Consider the following 24105-nt stretch of genomic DNA (forward strand, 5'->3'; position numbering starts at 1 on the left):
GCTTCTGGCCACATGCATCATTTCTGCCTTCCAATACATGGCAGCAGATATCTGCATATGGAAGACTCCCACCCACATGAAACAAGCTTTCAAACAAAGACAAAGGGACTCTTCTAAATGGAGAGCAGAGCCATCCTTTTAATTGATTTATAAAAGTACATTAAGCTATAAAGTAAATATGGTAAAGAGCAGGATTTGATTTATATACAACATTTGCATTGAATTTTATATTAAATATCTATATAGGCTCATTAATCCTAAAGAGCATTCAGTTAATTATAATTTTAAAGGAAAATTGAACAATGCATGAACATTTCCCATTCACTGAGCCATTCGTAATGTCTTCCCGCCTGCCACGCACATCCTTTTAGTGATCAAGTAAAAGTGGAGATGGAAAGTTATAATCATCTCATTTGTTGAGCTGAGATTGTAAAACAGATAAGGGCAAGTGTGTATCTTGTTTGACATTGTAGATCGAAGTAGTGCCTCTCATCTGACCTGAGAGGTAATGCAGGAGTTGTTAGGATGAAAGCCATCCTCTGGAATGTACATGAAGGGAACTAGAATGAACTAATGAGGGTCAGAGCATTCTAGGAAGTGGGAAAGGCACCAACAAAGTCAAAAGAGCAGGAAGGCAGACGTGCCCAGGGTTGGTTTGGAGCTGAGAATTTGTATACAAAATGGGGAAAACAGGACGAACCTAGCAGAAGCTGAATCTTTCGAGGAACCCATAATGTTTCTGGACTGGCTGGGGCTCACCAGAAGCCAGTACTTCTCATGATACAGTGGCTTGTTTGTGAGCCTGGAGTCTGCAAAAAGGTCCCAAACTGGGAACCTAGAGATGTATTGTAGCCACAGCTCCAGTGCCAACTTCGGAACTTCTAAAAAAAAAAAAATCAGTTCATCTTCCTAGACCTTAATTACAAATCTGATTAATGAGTTCTGTTTAGCTGCTCTCTTTTAAGACTTTTCACAGATCAAAAGTATCTGAATCCATCGAATAAGACAGGAACTAACCTGGCTTTTTGTACCAACGTCACAGTCCTTTGTAACTGGACTCTTGTACATATGTGATTCACGCTTCGACCTACGTACTTCTTCCTAATACTTTTTCTTTTACCCACAAACAGTTGCTCCTTAAGGGAGAAAGCTCAGAATACAGTGGGGCAAAAAGATAGTGTGTATGACACACAACACAAATGTGGCCAGGCTGTTTCCGGAATATTTCTAGAAAAGTGTAGTCATCAGGTTAGGCTCAGGAGATCCAAGTGAACGTTTCCAGGAGAAGACGCGGAGCCGAAGCGCACCGACAATAGTGCTGTGCTGTGGACACAGACACCTGTCAGTATTTGTGAGATCTGTCAGCAGAACATCTTCAGATAACATGGACTCTTGACTGACTACACAAATGAAGTTTCAGTAGTTGCATAGAAAGTACCAAAGAGGGACGCCTGGGTAGCTCAGTGGGTTAAGCGTCTGCCTTCGGCTCAGGTTGGGATCCCAGGGTCCTGGGATCAAGTCCCGCATCGGGCTCCCTGCTCAGCGGGGACCTGCTCCTCCCTCTGCTTGTGCTCTGTCTCTCTCTCTCTCTGTCTCAAATAAAAATAAAATCTTAAAAAAAAAAAAAGAAAGAAAGAAAGAACCAAAGAGAGAGAAATGCAAGGACAAGTTCTCCTACATTTGAAAAGAACTAAGGGGTTTCTCAGACAATGGATTTTTTGAAGTGTTTTCTCTGTTTAATTAGTTCCCAAGTTGTATTCTTAAATACAGATTATCTTTGTTTATGGGAAAATAGATTTCTCGGAAGTGGCATTTTTATTTTCCCATTTTTTATAATCATGAAAATGGTATTCTTGCAACTTAGTGGGTTCAGAGGCCATCAGCTATCTCTAATTGGCACCTTTTCTACTCAAGTTTTATCCCTGTTAATTGCACATGGAACAAATTCAGTGTATATGTGAACAGCAGCCAGGTAAACAGCTTTCTGGAACACAGTCAAAATGAAAGGATGAAATCAGTCAGCTTCATGATTATGGTTATTAGATTACATATAAAAATAAATACAGTGTATTAACATGTGAACATTGTAGCCTATAACTGCTATGAAATTAATCATGACTGGCACATCGTAGCCTTTCAATCAGTAATGGCTTGCATGCATGAAAGAACAATTGCTTTCCCTTCTTTCAAATTAATAAAAGGGAAGCAACTTAGCACAACATGTTATTTGCAAGAACTAAAAAGCGAGCACCCTTCACGTAAAATATTTAGGGAATGATGTCTGTAAGTCTAGGTGTCACTGGGTTCCATCACCGCCATCCCCACCACGGTTTGGTGATCATTGTCTAGAATCCTTATTATTTGTGCAGGAAAACAGGTTTGTTTTAAACCACTTCTAGCCACACCCACCATGCGTGCTCTCCAAGTAGAGGGTTTCCGTATGTGAAAAGCTCCCTGCCTCCCAAACCTTTAATGAGGACCGGAAAACGGCAATAATGGAGCTGGCCCACGATGAAGACCTAGGGGTCTTTTCATTAAGTGCAGTTCAGTGATGCCAATCCACCAGTGCCTTTGCCAGGCCCCACAGCAGGGCTTCGGACACCCTGGGATTCGGGCTGCAGCCGTTTGCCTCTGCTGTCAAATTCCCCCGCCTGGTTTCTGAGGCAGCTGCACCTGCTTCCAGTTGGCTCTAATTCCAGTGTCCTGCCAGTGTAGATGGCAGCCTTTTCCACATTGTCGCGTATCCCTAAGAGCTAAAACTAACTCCATCTTGCTGCTTTATGTGTGTGAATTCTCATGCAGGCATCTCTGGTTCTTTCCTGTTTGGGGTGTAGGTTATCTGTACGTAGGAAGAAAACACGATATCACATATATGAGCCCAGAGCTGTGTATCCTTTATACTGAGATGAAATTAGGTGGAGAATGACTGACTTTCAGGAGTTCCATATTTCATAGCAGAGAGCTATGTCAGGACTCTGTCAATAATTTTATTTACTAAGAGCAGTAATCAAGGCAAATTGTTTTTTTTTTTTAAATAAATGATTTCATTCAAATGAAAAGGTCATTTTAAGCACACATTACAGAGATGCTAATTACATTTCCTCTTGGGGGTATTCATGTGTCAGCATGAGCTGAATTCTATGCATGGCTAGACTCTAAGCCCTTTGAAGGTAGGGAGCAGCTCCTTGATCTCTGAGTTGCCTGTGATCTGGGCACAAATGGAGTGTAAACAACACAGTTATCTCTTTGGTCACAGTCATCAGCTCGGTCCTGGCCTTGTTGCAGAGCCTGGTGCTGGGGATAGGGAATCAGAGATAAAGACACAATCCAATTCCGAAGAACCTCATCAAGGAAATACGTTAATGGTTATTTGCATGTGGTATGATTAGGCTATGAAGAAAGAAACAAACACTCTATGAGATCACAGAGTATGGGACTCACTCAACCCTGAGCTGCAGTTTGGAGAGAAAGAAAAGAGTGAGGGAAGACATCCTATTATGGATAGAGTCTCAGGTTTCAATTGCTAATAATTAACAACACCCCTAAAACAAAGAACCATAAAGAAACTTAAGTGTTGCATTAAAAGGTATGAGCTCCTTGTCATGTAATAAGAGTTCAGAGAAATGGTCAGAACTTCGACACCCAGGAAGAATAATCAAGAAAGGTCCTATGGAGAATGAGGGTCTCAAAGTACATCTGTCTGCTACTTCATTTAAAACTCAATGGTGAGCCCCCCGAGCAATGGCCCTGTTGTTAAAATGTCTCCCAGTTGTGATCATTTTCCAGCTTTACACTTTTCCAGCGAGCGACTTTGATACAGAAGAGTATTAGGTTTGCTTCGTCCACATGTTTTATTACACCTCCTGGCCATTACATTAGCCACGTTACATCAGTTGCCTCTATTAATAGATGTTCATTAATGGCACTTCTATTAACTAATTTCAGGATTAGACTAAAAGCCATCAAGTAATCTTTTCGATCTTTCATTAACAGTTGGACGCCGGCATTTGCTACTTTTTATGGACATTCAAGTGTGGACACATTAGTCAAGGACACTTCCACTTCATATCTAACCAGGAAACAAAATGCAAGTCCGTCTAATACCTGCACTGTGGGTTCTCCTCTGCCCCCAGAGTGGAAGGGATCAGGTGGGAGATTCCAGGTCTTTTCCAGAATCCTAAGTGTTTATACCTGACTCCTCTGTGGAGGAAGGGTCCAGGGGCAAGGTCTGTATACAGAAACCAGATTTTTCTCAAGTGCCTTGGCACTCTAGGCCTTTCCTGTGCCCGAGCAGGTGTGTGGCTCCCACGTGCCCATATGACTTCGCAAGCCTCTATTTCAATTTTGTACGGACCACAAAGCTAACCCTTGAAACCATAGAAGTTTGCGGTATAGAGAGTGCTGTGGTATATAACACCTCCAAACCCCCATCCTCTGGAGTCTCAGAGCATCATGCAATTACAGAAGTGCTGAGTAGACTCAGCAGGGCTAAGTTTGAGCCATTACGCTGCGAGAGTTGAACCAGCCTGATGCGCCGTCCCTCGCCCTGCCTATCAACCAGCAGGCTCCCCTGTGTTTGTAAATGAACGGTCGTATCGAGGCCCAACTTTCAGGGAAAACAATACAACCCACTGTCATCTCATGTAATTTACAACAGGTACGTTAGCCGGAATAATTGGAAGTGAAGCTGGCCTGCGAATTCATCATACACCTACACGGAAAAGAGAGTACTGTTTCTCATCTTGTTTCCTTCTCCGCTAAGCTAGGGGAGCTCACCAATTATGTAAAAGCATCAGGATTGCCTGCAGAGCAAAGTATAAATAGAGCAACACTAACGCCGAAGCTCACCATTCAAGTGATGAACGTACTTGTCTATGTCTAGCAGCTCCTAGGATTTCTCCAGACGAGTCTGTGTACCCGAGTGAGGCAGAGGTAAAGTGTGATGCCTGAGGAGGGGTGTCATCCTTGGGAGGGGCTTTCACCTCCCCCCACCAGTCTCTCCATCTGAAAAAAAAATAAAGGGTTTGATAGGCAGAGACAGACGCAGCTTCAAGATGCTTGCCCTGTTCCAACCTGATTTTCCCGTTGAGCCCCATATAGAGAAATTATGCATCCCGCACTGGGTATGAGATTCTGCAGGATTCATTATGATCTCTGACTCTATCCCACTTCTTGTGCCTTCTCCCCAAGCACCACATTCTTTTGTTTACAGAAAAAGGGAAAGTATAAGAGAATGGGATAAATGCCATTGTCTGGCCAAGAGAAAGCTGTTGGTAGCCGCAAACATTACAACAAGCACCAGGACCCGTTCAGTGCTGGGGACTATTCGTACACTACTACTGTGTTCCAGGCATTATTTTAACTATTTTATACATTTTTTTCTTATTTAATATTCAAATGCAATTTGAGATATTGTTTGCCATTCCCATTATACAAATGAGAAACTGAGGCTTAGCAGGGCGGCACGCCCATAAGTCACCCAACTAACCAAAATTCAAAGCACCGCAGTGCTCTTTTCTGTGCTCTTTTCTGTGTACCCTGCTGCTGGCAAATATATTGCTTGGTTTCTCCTGGAACCATCACTCAGACGATGGAGTGGTGTACAGTAGGGAGTCGCATGGTTCTCCACGCTAAACCTAAGACTTCAACCCTCCAGGGAAGCTGTTGTGTTAAATGGAAAAAAACAAGGGACCAGAAATTATAGACCTGGGTTCTAGTCCCCTGAAGACATGAACTTCATTTTGGAGAAGATAGGGTAATATTCCTGCCTCAAAGAATTGTGAGAATTAAACAAATAGTCTTCAACCCTGCAGTGACTCAGAATCATTTGCACAACTAAAAACAAAAACAAAAACAAAAACAAAAAAAACAAAAAAAAACCCCAAACCAAAACAAAAAAAACACTAAAACAACACACTATACTCGCTTAGCTCTAACCCAAAGCCTAAGCCTGAGGAATCTGAGTGTCTAGTGGGTGGTGGATTGGAACACATAAGCAGCTATGTATCTTCTCGTTGCCACGGGTGATTAAGATGCGCCATCATGGCTGGTAATCATTGGATTAGATGAGGTCTGCGCACCTCAAACCACTCAGCACCGTGCCAAGCACATATAAAATGTTCCTCTTCTCCCGCTGTGACTTATTTAACGCCTCCATAGATTCAGCTCCTTTCTCATAAAGTGGTGGAGTTGTAGCTCTTGGTACCATCCAGTTCTATGTAGTGAAGTTAATGAGGGGCTTTCGGGAGGCCTGATTCCTACCAAATCTGTAAGAGAGGCAAGGGGCATCTTTGGCTTCCCCGACACTGTCTTTCTTGAAACCTCTCGTTAACAGAGTCTCAGTCTTCCCAACCGGACTCCGGGACGTAGCTTCATCTCATGCGAAGCCCGGATCTTTGCCGTTGAGATAAAATAGTAGGGAGCTAAGGGATCCGTTAAAATGACTCGATCTCACTAGACAATTGGCTATCATTTCCCTGCCAAAGATCGTGTATGAGTCCCTGTGAAATGAAAATTTCCGGCCCTTTAGTATCTTTGTGGTGGACATATTTATAGCTGAGCTACTTTGGACCCAGACCAACTTAGGGGGCTCCCTGTGTAGTTTCTGGGCAAGACCCACTGTGGTTCTTGGAAGTTCGTTCCTGCTTTGTCTCTGACGGTTACAAAGACAGGGCAAATCCTCCCCCACTTTTCCTATTGTAAATCGGAATATGGTCACTTCTAATACACCGACAATCCAACAGAGGAGTGAAAAAGTCCTTCTGGCGATAAAAATATTTACTTAATGGAAATGAGTCAACAGATATTTAATCATTTGTATATGTAACCCATTCATTGCTGCTTGCTTTCCTGAGGCCAACATTTAGTACAGTAGTATAGCACCAGAGACCAGTTACAAATGGGTCTTCCCCATGCTGCACCCCCCCCCAGTCATTTGCACAACCTAGGAAGAGACGGAGGGTGTAAGGGGTACAGAGGATTTTAATTTTTCCCCTAAGAAGATAAAGCATTCAAATAGCAGTGACTAATACTTAAGAGCACTGAGACATTCTCTTAAGAAAACGTGACATATATAAATAAACTATTTAGAAGAAAGGGGGCTATTCCTGAGCTCTCTCCCTCCTTCATCCAGCCTGAGCCTGTTACAACTCCGCACCGTTCCTGTACCCATCAGGCAGCCTGTCAGAAGGAGGAACAAAGGAAGCAGAGCAGGGAAGAGTGAGATGAATGCAGAGAGCTGTAAGCCAAGCAGTTTTCACCGCCCCCACATCCAGGCCCTAAAATAGAGGCAAAATGGCACATGCTTATATTTCATTGGCCAGGTTAAGAGTGAGCAGGAATTAATAGCTGACTGCCTTTTTCTTAATGAAGTACTGCTCTGTCAGGAAAATAAAACAGAAGGGCCGGGAGATGAAACCCATCTCTGCGTCAGCTGGCTGCCCGAAGGGGCAAGCCAAATGCACGAAGACCTGTACCCAACGGATGCCTGGTTTAGGGTCCCCCCAGCAAGCACCCCAACCCTGATGGCTGGAGCCTCAAACCTGAGCCTGATTCACTGATGTACTCCTTCCGAAGCACTGCTGTTCTTCCCTCACTCGGGGTGAAGGAGCCCCCGCAGGGGTCAGAGCTCCACTTCCCTGGGAGCCCTGAGGCCACAGTTGTTTTTTTTTTTCCTCCTTTCTGACCTGCCTCTCTCTTACCTCCCTGTCTCTCCATCTTCTCTTCTCTCCACCGCTTCCCTCCCTCTTCCTCTTCCCCTGCTTCTCTCCTCTTCCTTTGTTTCTGTCTCTTCTTTTTCTTTTATTTTTTTTAAAGATTTTATTTATTTATTAGATAGAGCGAGAGCGAGCAAGCAAGAGAGAGAGCGAGAGAGCACAAACAGGGAGAGCGGCAGAGGGAGAGGGAGAAGCAGGCTCTCCACTGAGCAGGGAGCCCGATGCAGGACTTGATCCCAGGACCCTGGGATCATGATCTGAGCCAAAGGCAGACGGTTATCCGACTGAGCCACCCCAGCGCCCCATGTCTTTTCTTTTTCCTTCAAAGAAAAGCCTCCTAAGGCTCGGCCATGATTGTCCTTTTTCAGGTTCATTGCTAGCCAGTCGCAAGGTCGCAGGTTCAAAGATATAAGAACAGCCAAGGCACTTTGGCCTCATTTGCCTGAGATGAAAAAAAGGAAACACACAATAGTGATCCCTCTCTCTCAGACAAGACAAAAATCGTCATATTTACTTGGTAATTTTAGCCAAATTCTGCCTAACCAAACTTGGCCAGAAAGATAGACTGCTTTTAAAAAATCATCCTGTCGTGGGGGAGCTGTCCTGGGGCTGGATCGGTTTCCAAGCCATCTTGTGGATGACAAACAGAATTAGGCGACATCTCTCCTACGGACTTAGTAAGACCAGTGCAAATACTGATCTGACTCCTTCATGGCTATTCCTAAAACTTAAAAGAAAATGGGCAGAAGGGACTTCAGAAGACATTACTTGTGAGATAGGCTACCAATTTATTTAGAATGAAGACCAAAGGGGAAAAAATAACTTGTAACGGGGATCTCTGAGGCCTTTTTAAAAACGCCAGTAGGTTCTATTCTATATCAGCAAGCGTCACTGAAGGAGACTGTAAGCGTACAGCTCACCTGCATTTGTCTTTCTGCTGCTTGGGAATACTTTGTGAGCACTGAATTGGACAGAGGATTTCTGATGTTTCCAATCATCTCTATGGGTTGATGAGAAATTTAAGAAAATGTTACCGCTATTTTGAATGCTTGGGAAGAACTCCCTGCTGTCCTACCCACAGCGAACTTGCCATGTGCTGACAGTAAGGGATGAGGCAACTGCTACGATTACTCCTTGTAAGCCTCAGCCAGTTTCTGAAATTTAATTCCATGCAGGAAGCCCGTAAGGTCAAGGGAAAGCTACTCTTCTTCACTTTCCCTTTCTTTGCATGCCGTTCCTCCTCTGGGCACATACACACCCCTTAGGATTCATCGTCACCACCCCACCCCTCTCTTGCATCCCCGTTGAAAGGGGCACCTTGATTGGGTTCCCCCAAACCAGGAGAGTCCTATCTGCGCTCTTCCCTCTTCAGCTGCGCCAACAGAGATTTGCGTGAATACGGTGATTCTATCAGCCCGAGGAGGCTGATCCAGGGCTGCAGGTGGAAATAGGATTTGAGTTTGACGGTTATAGAAGGAAAGCCCAGTTTCCTCTGATGCATTGGCAGATCTTGCTTTCTAAGTGAAAACTTTAGCGTAGGTTAAAAAAAGCACTCGGGGGTAACTCCCTGCCACGAAAGCCGGGCACGCAGCCAGGACACTGTGCTCATTAGCCTTGGGGTGAGCCAAGATTCCCAGAACACACAGGTCAGCATTTTTCATCCAAAGATGGGGGTGTCCTCCTGAAACCTAAAATAGAAGAAACAAGGTTACCGATCTCTGCAAGCAAGGAAGCTAATTGGTTTTCCCCCCACAAGAATGTTTTCCTCTAGGCCCTAGATAAATGTGATCATCCATGAAATCAGAAAAGTACACAGGCTAATGCCTACACTATGCTTCCTCTTTCTTCCCTTTGCTCTACAGACATAACATTCAATAAATAAAAATGTATAGCGGTAATGCTAACCTCCTTGGTCGTGCCAAATTTGTTGTCATTCCGAAACGGTTTTTTCAAGCTGCTTATATTTTACTCAAAAATGCTATGCCTGATATATTGCCATTCCCTTGTTCACAATGCAGTAATTACACACAATTTGCAATGAGTTTATCAAAGCAAAACACAACTAGCAACAGGAAATAGGACATTTTTAATGTAAGTCAAGTAGTCCAGGCGTCCTAATGGGTAGAAGACAGGAGAAACACCGATAATGTGAAATTTAGATCCAAAATGGTAATTAATTGAATCTTCCGTTACTCACAGTGCCAGAATTAAGCCAGTTTTCAAATTAACCGTAAGTAGTTGAAATATAACCTCCCATGACATTCTGAAGTGTGTGTCCCTTTGCTACCCCACTGAGACAAATTAGTTGTTCCCTTCCTCTTAATACTGGTTCTGGATGGGAAGACAGGCCTTCATGCAATCCGTTCACCACATGTTTACTTGTTTCAGAATACAGAAATTCTTGCTGTTAGGTAGATATAAATTAAGCATACGGTTACTTCATATATTTCACTTTTCAACCTCAGGTCTGTTGCCATGCGGGTATGACTTCAATGGGCTTATCAGTTAAGTTACGTAACTGTATGAAATTAGCATTATGTGTGTCAATGTTGTGATTAAAATCTTCAAACCAGTGGTTTCACAGACTGACAGATGGGATAATTTTAGCAAAGCCTTACCTTGTTGTTCTATTTAAGTTGGCTCCCGCACATGGTCTAGGGTGGAAGTTGGGATCACAGTTCACTCTCAAGTGGGAATCCTCTGAACTCAGAAGATGACCACTACTTACTTAAATATAAGGAGCTTTAGGGTCAGAGGAGTGGCACCTGAGAAACTATTCAGGACAGAAGGGAAGCCAGAAAGCAGCAGAAGCCTGAAGGAGAGGTCAGGTCATGAAATACCGTGCAGTAGGAAGGCATAGATGGCAGCCCACCATCACCCATTAGCACCTTAGTTAAGTTACTTTGTCGGGTATCAGACCAGCACAGAGGAGTTTGTTAGGATCGTGAAGGACAGGGCGCCTGGGTGGCTCAGTCAGTTAAGCATCTGCCTTTGGCTCAGGTCATGATCCCAGGGTCCTGGGATCGAGCCCCACGTCAGGCTCCCTGCTGAGTGGGGGGTCCGCTTCTCCCTCTCCCTCTGTTCCCCCCCCTTGCTCGTGCATGCTCTCTCTCTCTCTGACAAACAAATAAATAAAATCTTTAAAAAAAAAAAAGGATCATGAAGGACAGAAGGGAAACTCCATTGGTGTTGAGGCTGTGAACCATGAAATATCAGCTTCAGCAATTATAGAAGATAAAAATAATAGGAGCCAACGTATATTGAGCTCTTTCTATATGCATACTTTTATAAATATTTTAGCAGGGCAAGGAAGGGAAACTGTTGAAGTACCCATTACTAATTAACACAAAAAAGAAATTAGGAAAATATTTCTAGTGCATTTCAGAATTCATGAGACCCTGCCTGACTTTACAGCATTCCTGAATTTGAAATAGAGACTGACCCATGGTGTTCCTCTGCGCCCCAGGAATTGATCCTGTACAATCATTAACATATCCATAGAAACAAAAATCAGGAGACAAAAAGTCAGCCAGCAGCCTACCCTGTGTGAACCTGAGAGAGGAGAGAAACAATGGACTCCTGGCTGACCTTTGAGTTCTTCTGTTGTGCAAACCTCGCACTATTGGGGTTGCTTTGCTTTTTCTGACGTTAGAAGCACAGTGTGGTCCTGGTCTGGATTCTGTAACGAACAGATACTTGGGATGTTAACATAATCAGATGGCATGGTCCTGGGTCCATGGCTTCCTACTTGGGATGAGACCTCACCCCCAGATATCCTTCCTTTTACCCACCAATCACCCACTCAAAATGCCCACCATCAGCATTCCTTTGAATGTTGGCCTGGAAGTCCCCTGTAAAGTACTGATCCGTGAACATAATATACAAATAGATGACCTGCTAAGCAGTTTCCGAACACCTGGCTCAGGAAACATACAAGACAACAGACATATTTAGGGAGAGTTGAGGGGTTGAGGACAACTCCCCAATAGGGCTTGCTGATCTAGAGGGGGGTGCTGTTTGGTTCCTGCTCCAAGGGGCCTTGGATGATCAAGAAGACACATTGAGGGCACCAGGAGATTGAGAAAAGAGCAGAGAAAAGCAGACCCCAGAGACAGTGAGGAAAACTTCACCTGATTCATAGCCGAAGAGGCCATAATTCTTCCGTCAGCATCCAACACTGGTGTGTTTCGGTCTTGCTCACATGTGCACGTGTGTCCATATTCATGCAGAGAAAGGTACGGAAAGAGACAGATGTGGAAGCAGACGCACGTGCCGGTTCCTAACAGCCACGAGACTAGGCTTCCGCAGGCACACGGTCATTATCCCCACCGCTAGTGGCCACGCTCAGGCTTTCTGAGGAAGTCTGACTATCCACGATCATCGGTGGCCGTTCATTTTCCATGGCCCATTTAATTGAAAGGTGGTGCGGTTACTGTTTTTCTTTTAGGAAAGTGGAGTTTATTGCCCTGCTGCCTCTGGAAATTAGCCACAGCTTGCAAATTTGGAACATCCAAAGCAAGCGTGATAAATTATCCCCAGTGTAATATCCCCAGTGCTTCTGCCAAAAGAAAGGCTTGGCAGCCTTTGAGAGTTGACGCAGCTCTCTTCTGTGTCGTACCAGCTGCGAAGTGGACTTCCCCCCCCATCCCGCCCTTTCACCAAACCACAGAGTAAAATGATTGCTTTTGAAAAACATTTAAGATGAAGGGGGGAAAATGCACTTGGGATTGTTTCCCAGATGCTGGGCTGGTGTTAGACAAAGTCGTGAAGAAATGAAGGGATTTTGAGTACCCCCAAGTTTACCCTGTGTTCTACTGCTTCCCTTATTCAGATAGCCATATATATATATACGCATACATCCATATACATATATATGGATATACGAATGAATGCTCCTCTCTTACAAAACATTGCAGGCAAGAGCCATCCATGTCATTGATTACATTCACCAGCTGCAATTATACATTAAATTCCATAATTAGTTGTTGGTGATGGCTTTGTCTCTTTTTGAAAGACGACAGCAGTAACTAGCAGGTACCGGGTTCTGGGAACCACTTACTCCATCTACTGGTAAAACACATTCTGTCTTGAAAAGGCTATTTCTCTTGGTTGTAGACCATATGGATGGTTGGGGGGGGGGGCGGGGGTTGGGATGGGGGATAGAGAGCAAAAAATGCAGTTCTCAATAGACCTCTTGAACCTTTAGCAGTAGCTTTCATTCCTGAGTCACTTCGTGATTGCCCCAGCAAATTATCCATGCATGCTAATATCACCAGGAACTGGATGAGGCTGGAAATTAGCAATGAAAATGTGCCTTCGATTCCGAAGTCAAAGAGGGGGCCTGCAGGGAAGAGTCAACTTGGTCATCTATTTTAGGTCATAAAGATTTAAAGCTGGCACACCACAGTTGAGTTCTTAAATTTTGGCCAGTATTGATCAGAAGCTAACGATGGTGTCACTTGCACAAATCAGGCACGAGTGTTCTGTTGAGTTACCTGTAAGCTGCTGTGGGTCCTGACTTAGTCTCACCTCTCTTGCCCACCCCCAACCCTGCCTCCACACAGGCACTTTGTTGTCCCAGATTATAGATCTGTCCGCAGGACATGTGGCCGCTGGAAGGAGACAGCACAGCTGATTAAAGAGGAACTCTGCATCCAAGCCACTTTGCCTAAGAATTTGAATAATGTTAATATTTCCTAGAGGAAAGAAAGGGGCTAGAGGTCTTTACTCTTCAGTGCACCATCCTTCCTTCTTCGAGATGCTTATGATGTCTTCAAAATACTGCATGTCTTCTCACTAGCACTTGGTGGTAAGAAACAGTCACCAGGAAAAGGAACTCTCCCTTACATGTCCTCCTTCAGGATGCCTAGGAAATATGTCCTCTTCTAAGCCCCCTTTCTGGGGCATACTGAAATTCTTACCTTTCTCTTCCTCCTCTTCTTCATTCCTTACTTAAATTACATAAAATATTTATAGATTTTAAAATCTAAGACAAATGCAATGTACTAGAGAATATATTATGAATTCATTCAAAATTCCTTTTATTTCTTTTTTTAAAAGTTTTTAATTTTAATTCCAATAAACATAACAGTGTTATATTAGCTTCAAGTGTACAATCCAGGGATTCAACACTTCCATACATGACTCAGTGTTCATCACGTCAAGTGCCCTCCTTCATCCCCATCACCGATTTCACCCCTCCCCCACCCACCTCCCCTCTGGCCCCCATCAGCTTCTTCTCTATAGTTAAAAGTCTGTTTCTTGGCTTGCCTCTTTTTCTCCCCTTTGTTCGTTCGTTTTGTTTCTGAAATTCCACATATCAGTGAAATCACATGGTATTTGTCTTTCTCTGACTGACTTATTTTGCTTAGCAGTATACTCTCTAGCTCCATCCATGTTGTTGCAAATGGCAAGATTTCATTCTTTTTGATGGCTGAGTAATATTCCATTGTGTGTAGATGCCACAGCTTTGATTTCTGCTTTACATTTTGATCATTGAATTTTGATTTAGTATAGAATCATGGTATTATATACAGTTCCATAGTTTATTCGTGTGTCACTTTTTAGGCTTTTACTGTGGTATTCACGAATTGCTCAACCCTTCACTGATTTTCCTCCAGAAAAATCATCTCTTCTTCTTTCTAAAACTGACATTCTTTCACCTGTCCCCATGATTCTATCCACTCCCATGAAATAAAAGAGGATTATTAGTCCCTTGGAACGGGACTTTTACACCAATCGTGTTGCTGAGTTAACCCTCTTAAGGATAATTGATTTTTTTCCACGTTCCAGATCTGTAAGAGTTCCACAGCGCTGACCCCTAGAGCTCTGACCATTTGAAGTACCTTAAAGAGCTATTCCTTTGATTTCCATGACAGTTTCAGAAGTCTGCTGCTTAGCTTTTTCCATTGCCCCAACAGATCCTTTTACGGCTTGTCTTTCTCTTCCTACTACCTAAATATGAAAATCTCCCAAGATGCTGCTGTGAGCCACTTCTTGTGCCTCCAGGGGCCTCTTTCCTCGCTAGACCTACACCTCCCACTCTCAGCTTAGCATTGATGATTTTCTCATGTCTATCTATAGCCCCAGTCTTTTTTGTAAAATTCAAGTCCACATTAGTATTTGTCTATTGGAAAAACCCAACTATGGGTTCCACTGGCTCTTCACAATGACAAACAAAATGTCAAACACTGAATGTAAAAGTCCCAACATCATGAACAATTTTTATAGGACAAACGATGGCAGTTATTTTAGAGGTGCCAATCTGCATGAATTTCAGATCTAATGAGTATCCACAGTAAAAAAAAAAAAAAGAAAAAGCAAAGGGACAAGGCTGGCATGGTTGTTGGGGGGTGACTGGAGAGACTCTCACTAGCGCCACATCCCAGAGCAGGTCCTCAGTCAACAGCAGCCATTCGTTTTATGATTGAACTTGACACAGCAATTATTTCTGGACTGGAAAAACAAAGAAAAGATCTACCGTAGAATGGCCTGATTTTTCTAAAGCGATAGACCGTTTGAAAATGAGGGTCTTGGTAAAATCAAACAAGGACTCTGCCGTGTGTGAACTAGCCCTCGGCATCTGTTCAGAATTGCATGCAGTCTTACGGTGCTAATGGTGCCTTGTGAACTTATCCATTCTAAGAAGCTGTCGATGAGAAAAGGGACGGACTTACGAGCAGACTAAGATAGGTGAGAGAGAGGAAACGATTGTAAAGGTCAACAAGCCTTCCAAGAAATAAACTGGGTGGGAAGGAGTGTAGAGGTAGAACCGATGAGAAGCAATAAGAAGAGTGGGGAGTTCTGAAGGTCACAGACCAATTCCCAGTGCGGGTGCAGAAGTGCCAATAAATGCTTTGATTGTTCAGCGCTCATTAGGTAAGACTAAATCACTGGTAGAGCAGGAAAGTCATTTGTGTTTCAGATTTACCCCTTCTCTTTCATTTTATAGCAAGGACCCCTTTAGGATGACTTAAATGGACCTTTTTTGTTCCCCCCTCTGAATTGCAGAAGCAAGCATACACACTGCATTCAGTAGTGACTAACGCATTCTTAATTATCTCAATTTCTTGCAATCAGCTGTGCCTGTGTTGGGTCCTGTTTAAAAGTCAGGCCGGTCAATTCAAAAGACAAACCCTGGCTGATCTTCCTGGAACCTTTTGAAAAATGAAGCTCGTATGTGCAGAAGATACAACTTTGAGCCAGAATGTAAAGAGCTAAGACTTAAGTAGAAATCCATCGAGCAGGTGTCTTCTTCCTGTGACATCAACAGGAACGTGTTTCAGACACTCAGCTGCAGCCCTTGGTACCCTTATCCTATAGCATGAATTCCTAAAAGCCATAGTTATCAGGCTCTCGTGGTGCATGATATTTAGACAGGCATTCTAATTGTTTTCCTCACTAGGGCACTTGCTAATTGGTAAGTCAAACGATCCTCAAAGATGGAAAGTTCAAAGATACTCTCTGGACTTCAGTTTACCAAAGGAGTAGGTTAGATTAGATCCAAACCGGAAAACACACGTTCTCTCATCTGCCAACTCCTCAGTCAATAGGGCTGCCTAAAGGTTCTGGGTGGAGAAAGATTTTGATACCTGTGGGAACAGAGGCAATACTGAGTAGTAGGCATTGATGATGCCATCGGTCGCTCTGTATTTCCCTAGTTTTCATTTCCTCTCCACCATCCAGCTTTTTCAAGCCAGACTTTTCCTTAATCATCTGTCCAGTGCCTCCCCTCCTCTGTCCTCACCCTCAGCTGATGATCTGGCTCCCTATCTCCCGGAGGGGAGAGAAGCAAGCAGAACAGACTATCCACAGACTCCCACCTCCATGCCAACCCATCTGCCCCTGTCTAGAGCTCTGCACTTCGCCTTCCTGAATGTTGCTGTTCCCTTCTGAGGCACTGCTGTCTTTTGCCTGAAGCTACCATAGCCTCCTGGTCACGATCTAGTGACCTTATCTCAACGATCTAGTCTGAACAAATTGCCAGAGATCCATTAAATCTCAAGGCAAATTAAATCCCTTCTCGACTCAAAAGAGTGTCCCTGATTCCACTCAGGACCAACGTCCTTTCAAGAGTCTATGTGGGGGACTCCTGGGTGGCTCAGTTGGTTAGACATCTGCTTTCAGCTCAGGTCATGATCTTGGGGTCCTGGGATCGAGCCCCGCGGGGGCTCCCTGCTCAGAGGGGATTCTGCTTCTCCCTCTCCTTTTGCCCCTCCCCCTGCTCTTGCGTGCAGGTGTTCTCTCTCAAAAGAGCCTCTGTGGCCCACTCGATCTGGCCTCGCCAACCACCCTCCTCCCCGACCCTGCTCTCACCTCTGGGTCATTTTTTTCTCTAACCACAGCAACCTCCTTAAACTGCAAACAAGGCAGGCATTTTCCTACCCTAGGACACATGTGTACTGGCTGACTTCTTCATCTCTGCTTGGCCCCCCTCTCCCCTGGCTGAAAAAATCTGGGTAACTAACTCCCTTGTTTCTTTGAAGACTTTTCTTAAATGCCACATTTTCAATAGGGGCTACCTTGACCATTCTATTTAAAATCACAACCACCACCCCTTGCCCAGCACTCCTCTCTCTAACTCTCCTTTATGGTTTCCATAGCACTTCTAGCATACTCTGTAGTTCAATTGTTTATTATATATATTGTCTACATCTGTCTCACCTCAAGGAGAACGCAAGGACCTTTTCCTCTTTTGTTTTGCTGGTCTGTATCCAGCTCCGAGAGTAGTCCTTATGGCTAAATGAACGAATCAACGGATGATATCTGGCATGAGTGGGGGAAGGGAAAATGGAAGCATTTGTCTCTGGAATGCACAATCTCACAAGCCTCCTAAATTTGGCATTCTCTGATTCTTTTCCCCTCAAAAGTAAGCATTCATTTAGTGTGCAGAGTTCTGAATTCTTTAAAGACATTTAAGCCTAAGTGGACATACGACAGGAGAAGGGGAAAAAGACCACATTGCTCCCTGGTTTCTCATTTCAGCTCTTGTTTACTTCCCATCGGGTAAGAGCAGTTGACTGCGGAGGCCCAGAGGATTCCTCTGGTACCCAGATTTGTTCACTCGTCCCTGTTTATGGGACCTTCTAAGCAGAGCTGATTGATTAATGTGCCAAAGAGAAAACTGTTGCCCTCTGTATAATTTTACTTCCAAATATAGCAACCAAAACCCCAGCATGAAAAAAAAGGGGGGATTCCTGTTGCATTCCCAGACAAGCTGCCATATTCTCTGAAACTCAGTGTCAGGATCTCTTTCCCATCCCTTCCTTCCTGACCAGTGGTACGTGAAAGACTAACATTCAGAGTATTCACTTGACTTCAATTTCATCCCTATTGACATACAAATGCCTAGTGGCTCCCAGGAGAGATTTGAGCAGTTACCTGTTTTGTGTAGATGATATTTAGATTTATTCTTGTAAGAAGGATTTGATAAGGAAGACAGGAGGTAGGCCTGTGGTACCTTGACCAGGGAGAGAAGTCTAGAACTACAAAGTGAGAGGCCCAGGAGGCCAACTTTTGAGTGTGCTTCCATACTCACTGGCTTACGGTATAAATCGGGTTCTTTCTATAATCTAGACACTATCACTGTCCTTTCTTGTTCCTGCCCCTCCCCCTCCCTTCATCCTCCACGTTCTCTTCTCTTTCCTTGGCCATGGGTACTCAAGGTGCATAAAACATTTATAACAGTTCTTTAAGACAGCTTGGATTCTAGAGAGAGAAGTCTTTCCAGTGATGAAGGAGGTCTGGTTCATAAACCTTAAAGTTACTTCAATCTGGCCAATTTCAAAGAGCTGCAGCATGCTTTGAAAAAAGATCTAGCACATATTTTCGGGTCTTGTCCTTGGAAACCTTTCAAATAAAAGAAGTTGCAACTAGTGGGCGTTCCAGAGAGCAGTACCCCATGGATGTTAAAAAAGGGGAAGAGGGGTTACATTTCATCAACTTCACACATTTTCTAGGACCAGTCATATAGATGATTAAACGAAACATTTCAGAAGTCCTGATTCCATATTCTAATTTAGAAACTTGGAACCAGCATCTATGATATGGCGACCCTATGTCTCCTATTTTCTTGAGCAGCCATTTCATATTTTTATATTTTTAGATAAGTAGATTTGTTATATGTATAAATATAATCCATTTGGTATAGTATTCAATGTCATCTCAAGTAATTAAATTAGAAAACAAAATAAAAAGTTCTTTTGTCTTATCTTGGATCATTTGTCGAGGTTTAAGGAAGTGTAATCCTGATTTCTGTAGAGCTTATTCAAGAAGTAGAATCCCATTGCTTGTGTAGACATCCATCCTTATGCTGGCTCTAATCTCGTGCTTTTGATGATTGTCTTTTAGGATAATCAAAGGCAGTATTTGGGTCATTTGATGAATCTAATTTTTAAGTCGTATTAAAATCCTCAGGCCTTCTCTGAATTTCTTAAGCCTTGATGCATTGTTATGATGAACCGTACTATTAGCACATTCTCATTTTGAGACTGATGTGCAGAACATCAGGTAAAAAACAATTCTTAAAATCAAAAAGATGTAAGAATCCTTAAGGTGATCCTTCATAGTGACTGCCTGAAGCTTGCATTTAATAGGCACTGAAATCAAGGAATGAGTAAGGAGTGAATAATGCAATCACTCTTTGAGTTAATAGGATTTTTGTGACAACAGCTTGATGGAATAATTACCTTCAGGACGGATTAAAATAAATGTCCCAAGGTGATGAAATGACATCTTTTAATTCTAGAAGTAGATATTGAGGGAAGTGGCAGGTACCCTGACTTTAAGACTAAAATTCAACAGTTTTCCACAGCTCTGGTATTTGCACTAACACTGGCTTGTTCACACTGGCCTTCCAGAAATTAGGCAAGGATGCAATCTAATGGGTTCTCTCTTGGTTCTGCATAGCCCCAATCCTTTCGTCCCATTATCATTGCCAAGTACAACCTTAGTTATTTCTTCTCCCTAGGTTTGGCGAACTCTCTGAAAACGAACTAATTTTCTATAATTTTGTTTGCTCCAGTCAAATCTTTTCACTAAATATATTTGATTCCCATGTCTGGATGAGGACTTTTATGTCAACAAATCACACAGGCACAATTCATTCCTTTGTCGGATCATGTTTCCCTACTTCTAGATAGGAAACTATGATCACGATAGCGCAGGCGAGTTGTACACAACACAACTGAAGCAGAAAGTTGACACAATTTTGGAAAAGACTTATTCAAACTCAGACTTTCACATCACGCGTTAAGGTGCTTGAAGCATTCTGTAATCCCTTACTTCAGAATGGGTCAGCAAGCTAGAGGGTTGGGCCTTACTCTGCCCCCAGCACATTTAGACCTAAGAAAAATATGATGTGGTTTTCATTAGAGATGTTTTCCTTCATAGGGAGCAGACTAGCTGTTATTCTTTTTTTTTTCTTTAAAGATTTTTTATTTATTTATTCGACAGGATAGAGACAGCCAGCGAGAGAGGGAACACAAGCAGGGGGAGTGGGAGAGGAAGAAGCAGGCTCCCAGCGGAGGAGCCTGATGTGGGGCTCGATCCCATAACGCCGGGATCACGCCCTGAGCCGAAGGCAGATGCTTAACCGCTGTGCCACCCAGGCGCCCCTGTTATTCTTGTATCTTTAGGTTAACGTACTATTATGAATGGCTGTATGTCCAGCTAACGTTGAGGTGTGAAAAGTGAAGGATTAAACACTTGAAAAAGACTGTGGTTGTGAGCAATAGAAAGATATGGAGTACTGCATCTTACCACTCAATCCTATGCCGTCCAATACGTTAGCCACTAATCCTGGGTGGCTATTAAAAATGAAATAACTGAAATGTGGCCAATCCACGTTAAGAGCTGTCATAACTATAAACCGTATACCGGATTTCAAAGATTTTCTATGAAAAAAAGAATAGAACATATCTCATTAACAAATTTTATGTTGATTCTCTGTTAGAATGATAATATTTTGGATCTATTGGGTATATAAAATATGTGATTAAAATTAACTTTGCCTTTTCTTTTTCTTAAGAAAAATTATATATGTGATTTGCCCTAATCTGTCTAACCTGTTCAAAACGAGGCAAACTTGTCTAGGCTACTCTGAAACAAGATACCGTTAGCTGTGCCAAAGGGATGGAATCATTAAAATTCAGCTAATCCATGGTCTCTCACTGGTTGGGCTTTGTAAATTTAATTAGCTAATGGAGTGCTGGCTACGAACAAGGTCCATATGGTTGTTTTCCCTTCAGTTAAGGGCAAAAACGTGTGGTTGCTTCTGCTAAAAACTGAAGTACGTAGTTGTTATTGTGGTTGCCCTTAATTGGGATGGAAAAATAATCTGAAAATCTGTAGTTGATTTTGTTAAGGGATCATGGGAAATATGATAAATTTAAAATGCCTTTAGAGGCTTATAGGAATGTTCAGACCTTATAATTTTCTGTAAATGTTGCACCTAGAATAATTCCCCAGTTGTTACCAAGTAAATAGCCATCTAAACCAATCTTAGAGGGTAGAACAGCGAATCCCACATTTCAGATGTTTTCTGAACATTCGAGCGTACCACCTGGATAGCGACAGAAGCACATGGCTCTTAAAAGCATGTAAGTGTGTTCCAAATGTCATCTAAAGAACACACAGATCTTTCTGAATTTTCTCCCTTCCACTCTTAAACTTAGGTTTATAAAAATTGCTTTGAACCGTCAGAATGAAGGAACTTAGGTTAAAGCTCCCCCCGCCCCGTTAGCAGCACTGAGTTTGTTAATCTTCTTCCATGTACCATTCTTTTGGTTTTCTCCCTATGTTGTAATTATGGATTTTTGGCCACGACTTCTCTGGGCTCTTCTTGCAGTTCTCGTGTGCAACGGAGGGAAGCCTTAGCACTAGGCATACTACAGAATGCCATTTTTTCAGTCCAGTGATTTGGGAATGGTTCATGGATGCAGAACACTTTCTGTTCAGGTTTGCTGGCAACCGAACCGGGCAAGCGTGAAGAGCCCGTAGTGCAACGTTATGGGGGAGCAGAATGCCCGGTTTCTAAATCGAAGACAGTGGTGCTCTTTAGCCGTAGAACTGCCCCCGATCTTCCCTGCCCTTCCGTTTGTTTCTCTCTGGATACACTCTGAGCCTCTTTCCCTTTGCTAATGAAAGCTGTGTGTCCAGGTTTATTACCTCTAGGATCGGGAATGCAGAATTTCTAATAAGGGACATTTGGAAGGAATTGCAAGCAAACAGGCTTCAGGGGGCCTGGGCGAAAAGCAGCACTAATCACATCAGTCAATTCCGGAGAATGAGGGAAGGCTGCCTAAGTTACCCCTTTGTTCTATCGCATTGAGCAGTTGGCGGAAGCGCAGCAGTCCCGAGGGGTTGTGCGAGTGGGCTCCGAGCAGAGCACGGCTGCAGAGTCGCTGAGCCCCTCACGTAGCGTGTCCGCTCTCGTGGCTCATCACGGGGGCACTTTTTAAAGCACGCCCGAAGTTGCTTACGGAGATGCCATTCCGGCTGGCGTTCACTTCCTCGAGAAAAGCCCGCAAGATACTCTCTCAGGGCCTAGAGGCAGGTTCTTAGTCATGAACATATGCTTTCAAACCAAATGGTGATTGCGGTTCATGAACAGTGACTTTTTAATGAAGTGACATATTGGCTGTCCAGAGCCACGACTCCAATGACTCTGTGAGGTGAGCCTCTCCCTGCTTGCCTGGGTGCCCACAGTTGAGCTCCAGTGCACTTCTAAACCTTGCCACTGTCACGTTGTGAGCCTCCCTCAGTGCTCTTTGCAAATTTTTTTTTTTTTTTTTTTTTTTTTTAGAATGGCGGGGTGAGGGTGAGGGTGGGGGGGAATGGTATTAGCCAGAAGAAAAAGTACATATGTATGGCTATCCTTAGATATTCTGATTCAGAAAATATGGGTTCTGACCCTGGATTTTAAATTATTTTTTTTTTTTTTTTTTTTTTTTTGTTTTTTTTAATGATTTTTTATTATATTATGTTAGTCACCGTACAGTACATCCCCGGTTTCCGATGTAAAGTTCGATGATTCACTAGTTCTGTATAACACCCAGTGCACCATGCAATACGTGCCCTCCTTACTACCCATCACCGGTCTATCCCATCCCCCACCCCCCTCCCCTCTGAAGTCCTCAGTTTGTTTCTCATAGTCCATAGTCTCTCATGTTTCATTCCCCCTTCTGATTACCCCCCCTTTCTTTATCCCTTTCTTCCCCTACTGATCATCCTAGTTCTTATGTTCCATAGATGAGAGAAATCATATGATAGTTGTCTTTCTCTGCTTGACTTATTTCACTTAGCATTATCTCCTCCAGTGCTGTCCATGTTGTAGCAAATGTTGAGAACTCGTTCTTTCTGATAGCTGAGTAATATTCCATCGTATATATGGACCACAACTTCTTAATCCAGTCATCTGTTGAAGGGCATCTCGGTTCCTTCCACGATTTAGCTATTGTGGACATTGCTGCTATGAACATTGGGGCGCATATGGCCCTTCTCTTCACTACGTCTGTATCTTTGGGGTAAATACCCAGTAGTGCAATGGCTGGATCATAGGGTAGCTCAATTTTTAACTTTTTAAGGGACCTCCACACTGTTTTCCAGAGTGGCTGTACCAACTGGATTTTAAATTATTATCTTCCAAGTTCCAACTGTTCCATGGGAAAGATAGTGCACATGATACTCTTAAGTATTGAATTGTAAATTAATTCAGAGTCACCAGGGCCCAAGCAGGAAGGGCAGAGAAAACAGGCAATAAAAGAGCTCCAGCCAGTGAAAACTTCAGCCTTCTACCTCCCACAAGAATAAGTACCTGTAATTTCCTCCAGGAATCAAAGAAATCAGTAGAAAGGGCATTTTATATGGCAATGACCTGAAATATGCTGCAGAGAGATATGGAGATATATAGGGTGTGAGCCAGCTAGTAAGCGCCCTGAGAAAATCTTAACTCCTCCTATAGTTTGTGCTTGGCAAGTCCTCTGGAAAGATCTAGCTCACTCTCTCCATGACAGTATACAGAGGAACATTAGTGTGATCTATTTAAGAGTGATGTAAGCTGACTTTGTTATGAAAACAATGTAATTTTAACATTGAAATGACATCTGGTCTGTGTCACAGCTCTATCAGGATGAATGATAATAGTAGGGGAGAGAGACCTGCCTTTGCCAAATACGGCCACTGATGAGTAATGCTTTATGGCTCTCCTTGTTCCCCTGTTAAGACTGGAACTAAGAACAAGAGCCTAATGTAAGTCCTGTCGATTTCCAAGTGATCAATTACCATGTAGAATCATCAACATGTATCAAAACACACAAACCTTGAAGCGGAATTTCTGTAGTTGTGTTTTCCTAAATGAGGAGAGGAATTTTGAGGACATAGTTTCCTGGCA

General features: G+C 43.2%; 1 protein-coding gene and 1 long non-coding RNA gene across 16 annotated transcripts in view; one reads left to right on the forward strand and one right to left on the reverse strand.

Moving 5' to 3' along the window:
- SLC8A1 (solute carrier family 8 member A1) overlaps positions 1-24105 on the forward strand; it is a 383135-nt gene that overhangs the window by 254976 nt on the left and 104054 nt on the right. The window lies entirely within an intron of this gene.
- Positions 119-12229, reverse strand: LOC123002160 (uncharacterized). 2 transcript variants are annotated; one of them, XR_006411745.3, is made up of 3 exons: positions 11846-12229; positions 11304-11394; positions 119-9403 (listed from the first exon to the last, which is right to left on the reverse strand). It is a non-coding gene; the product is annotated as an uncharacterized LOC123002160 (long non-coding RNA). The 2 variants fall into 2 exon arrangements; XR_008958301.1 differs by having other exon boundaries at positions 119-11394.

The sequence above is a fragment of the Ursus arctos genome, unplaced genomic scaffold (genome assembly GCF_023065955.2).
Source record: "Ursus arctos isolate Adak ecotype North America unplaced genomic scaffold, UrsArc2.0 scaffold_8, whole genome shotgun sequence".
NCBI lineage: Eukaryota > Metazoa > Chordata > Mammalia > Carnivora > Ursidae > Ursus > Ursus arctos.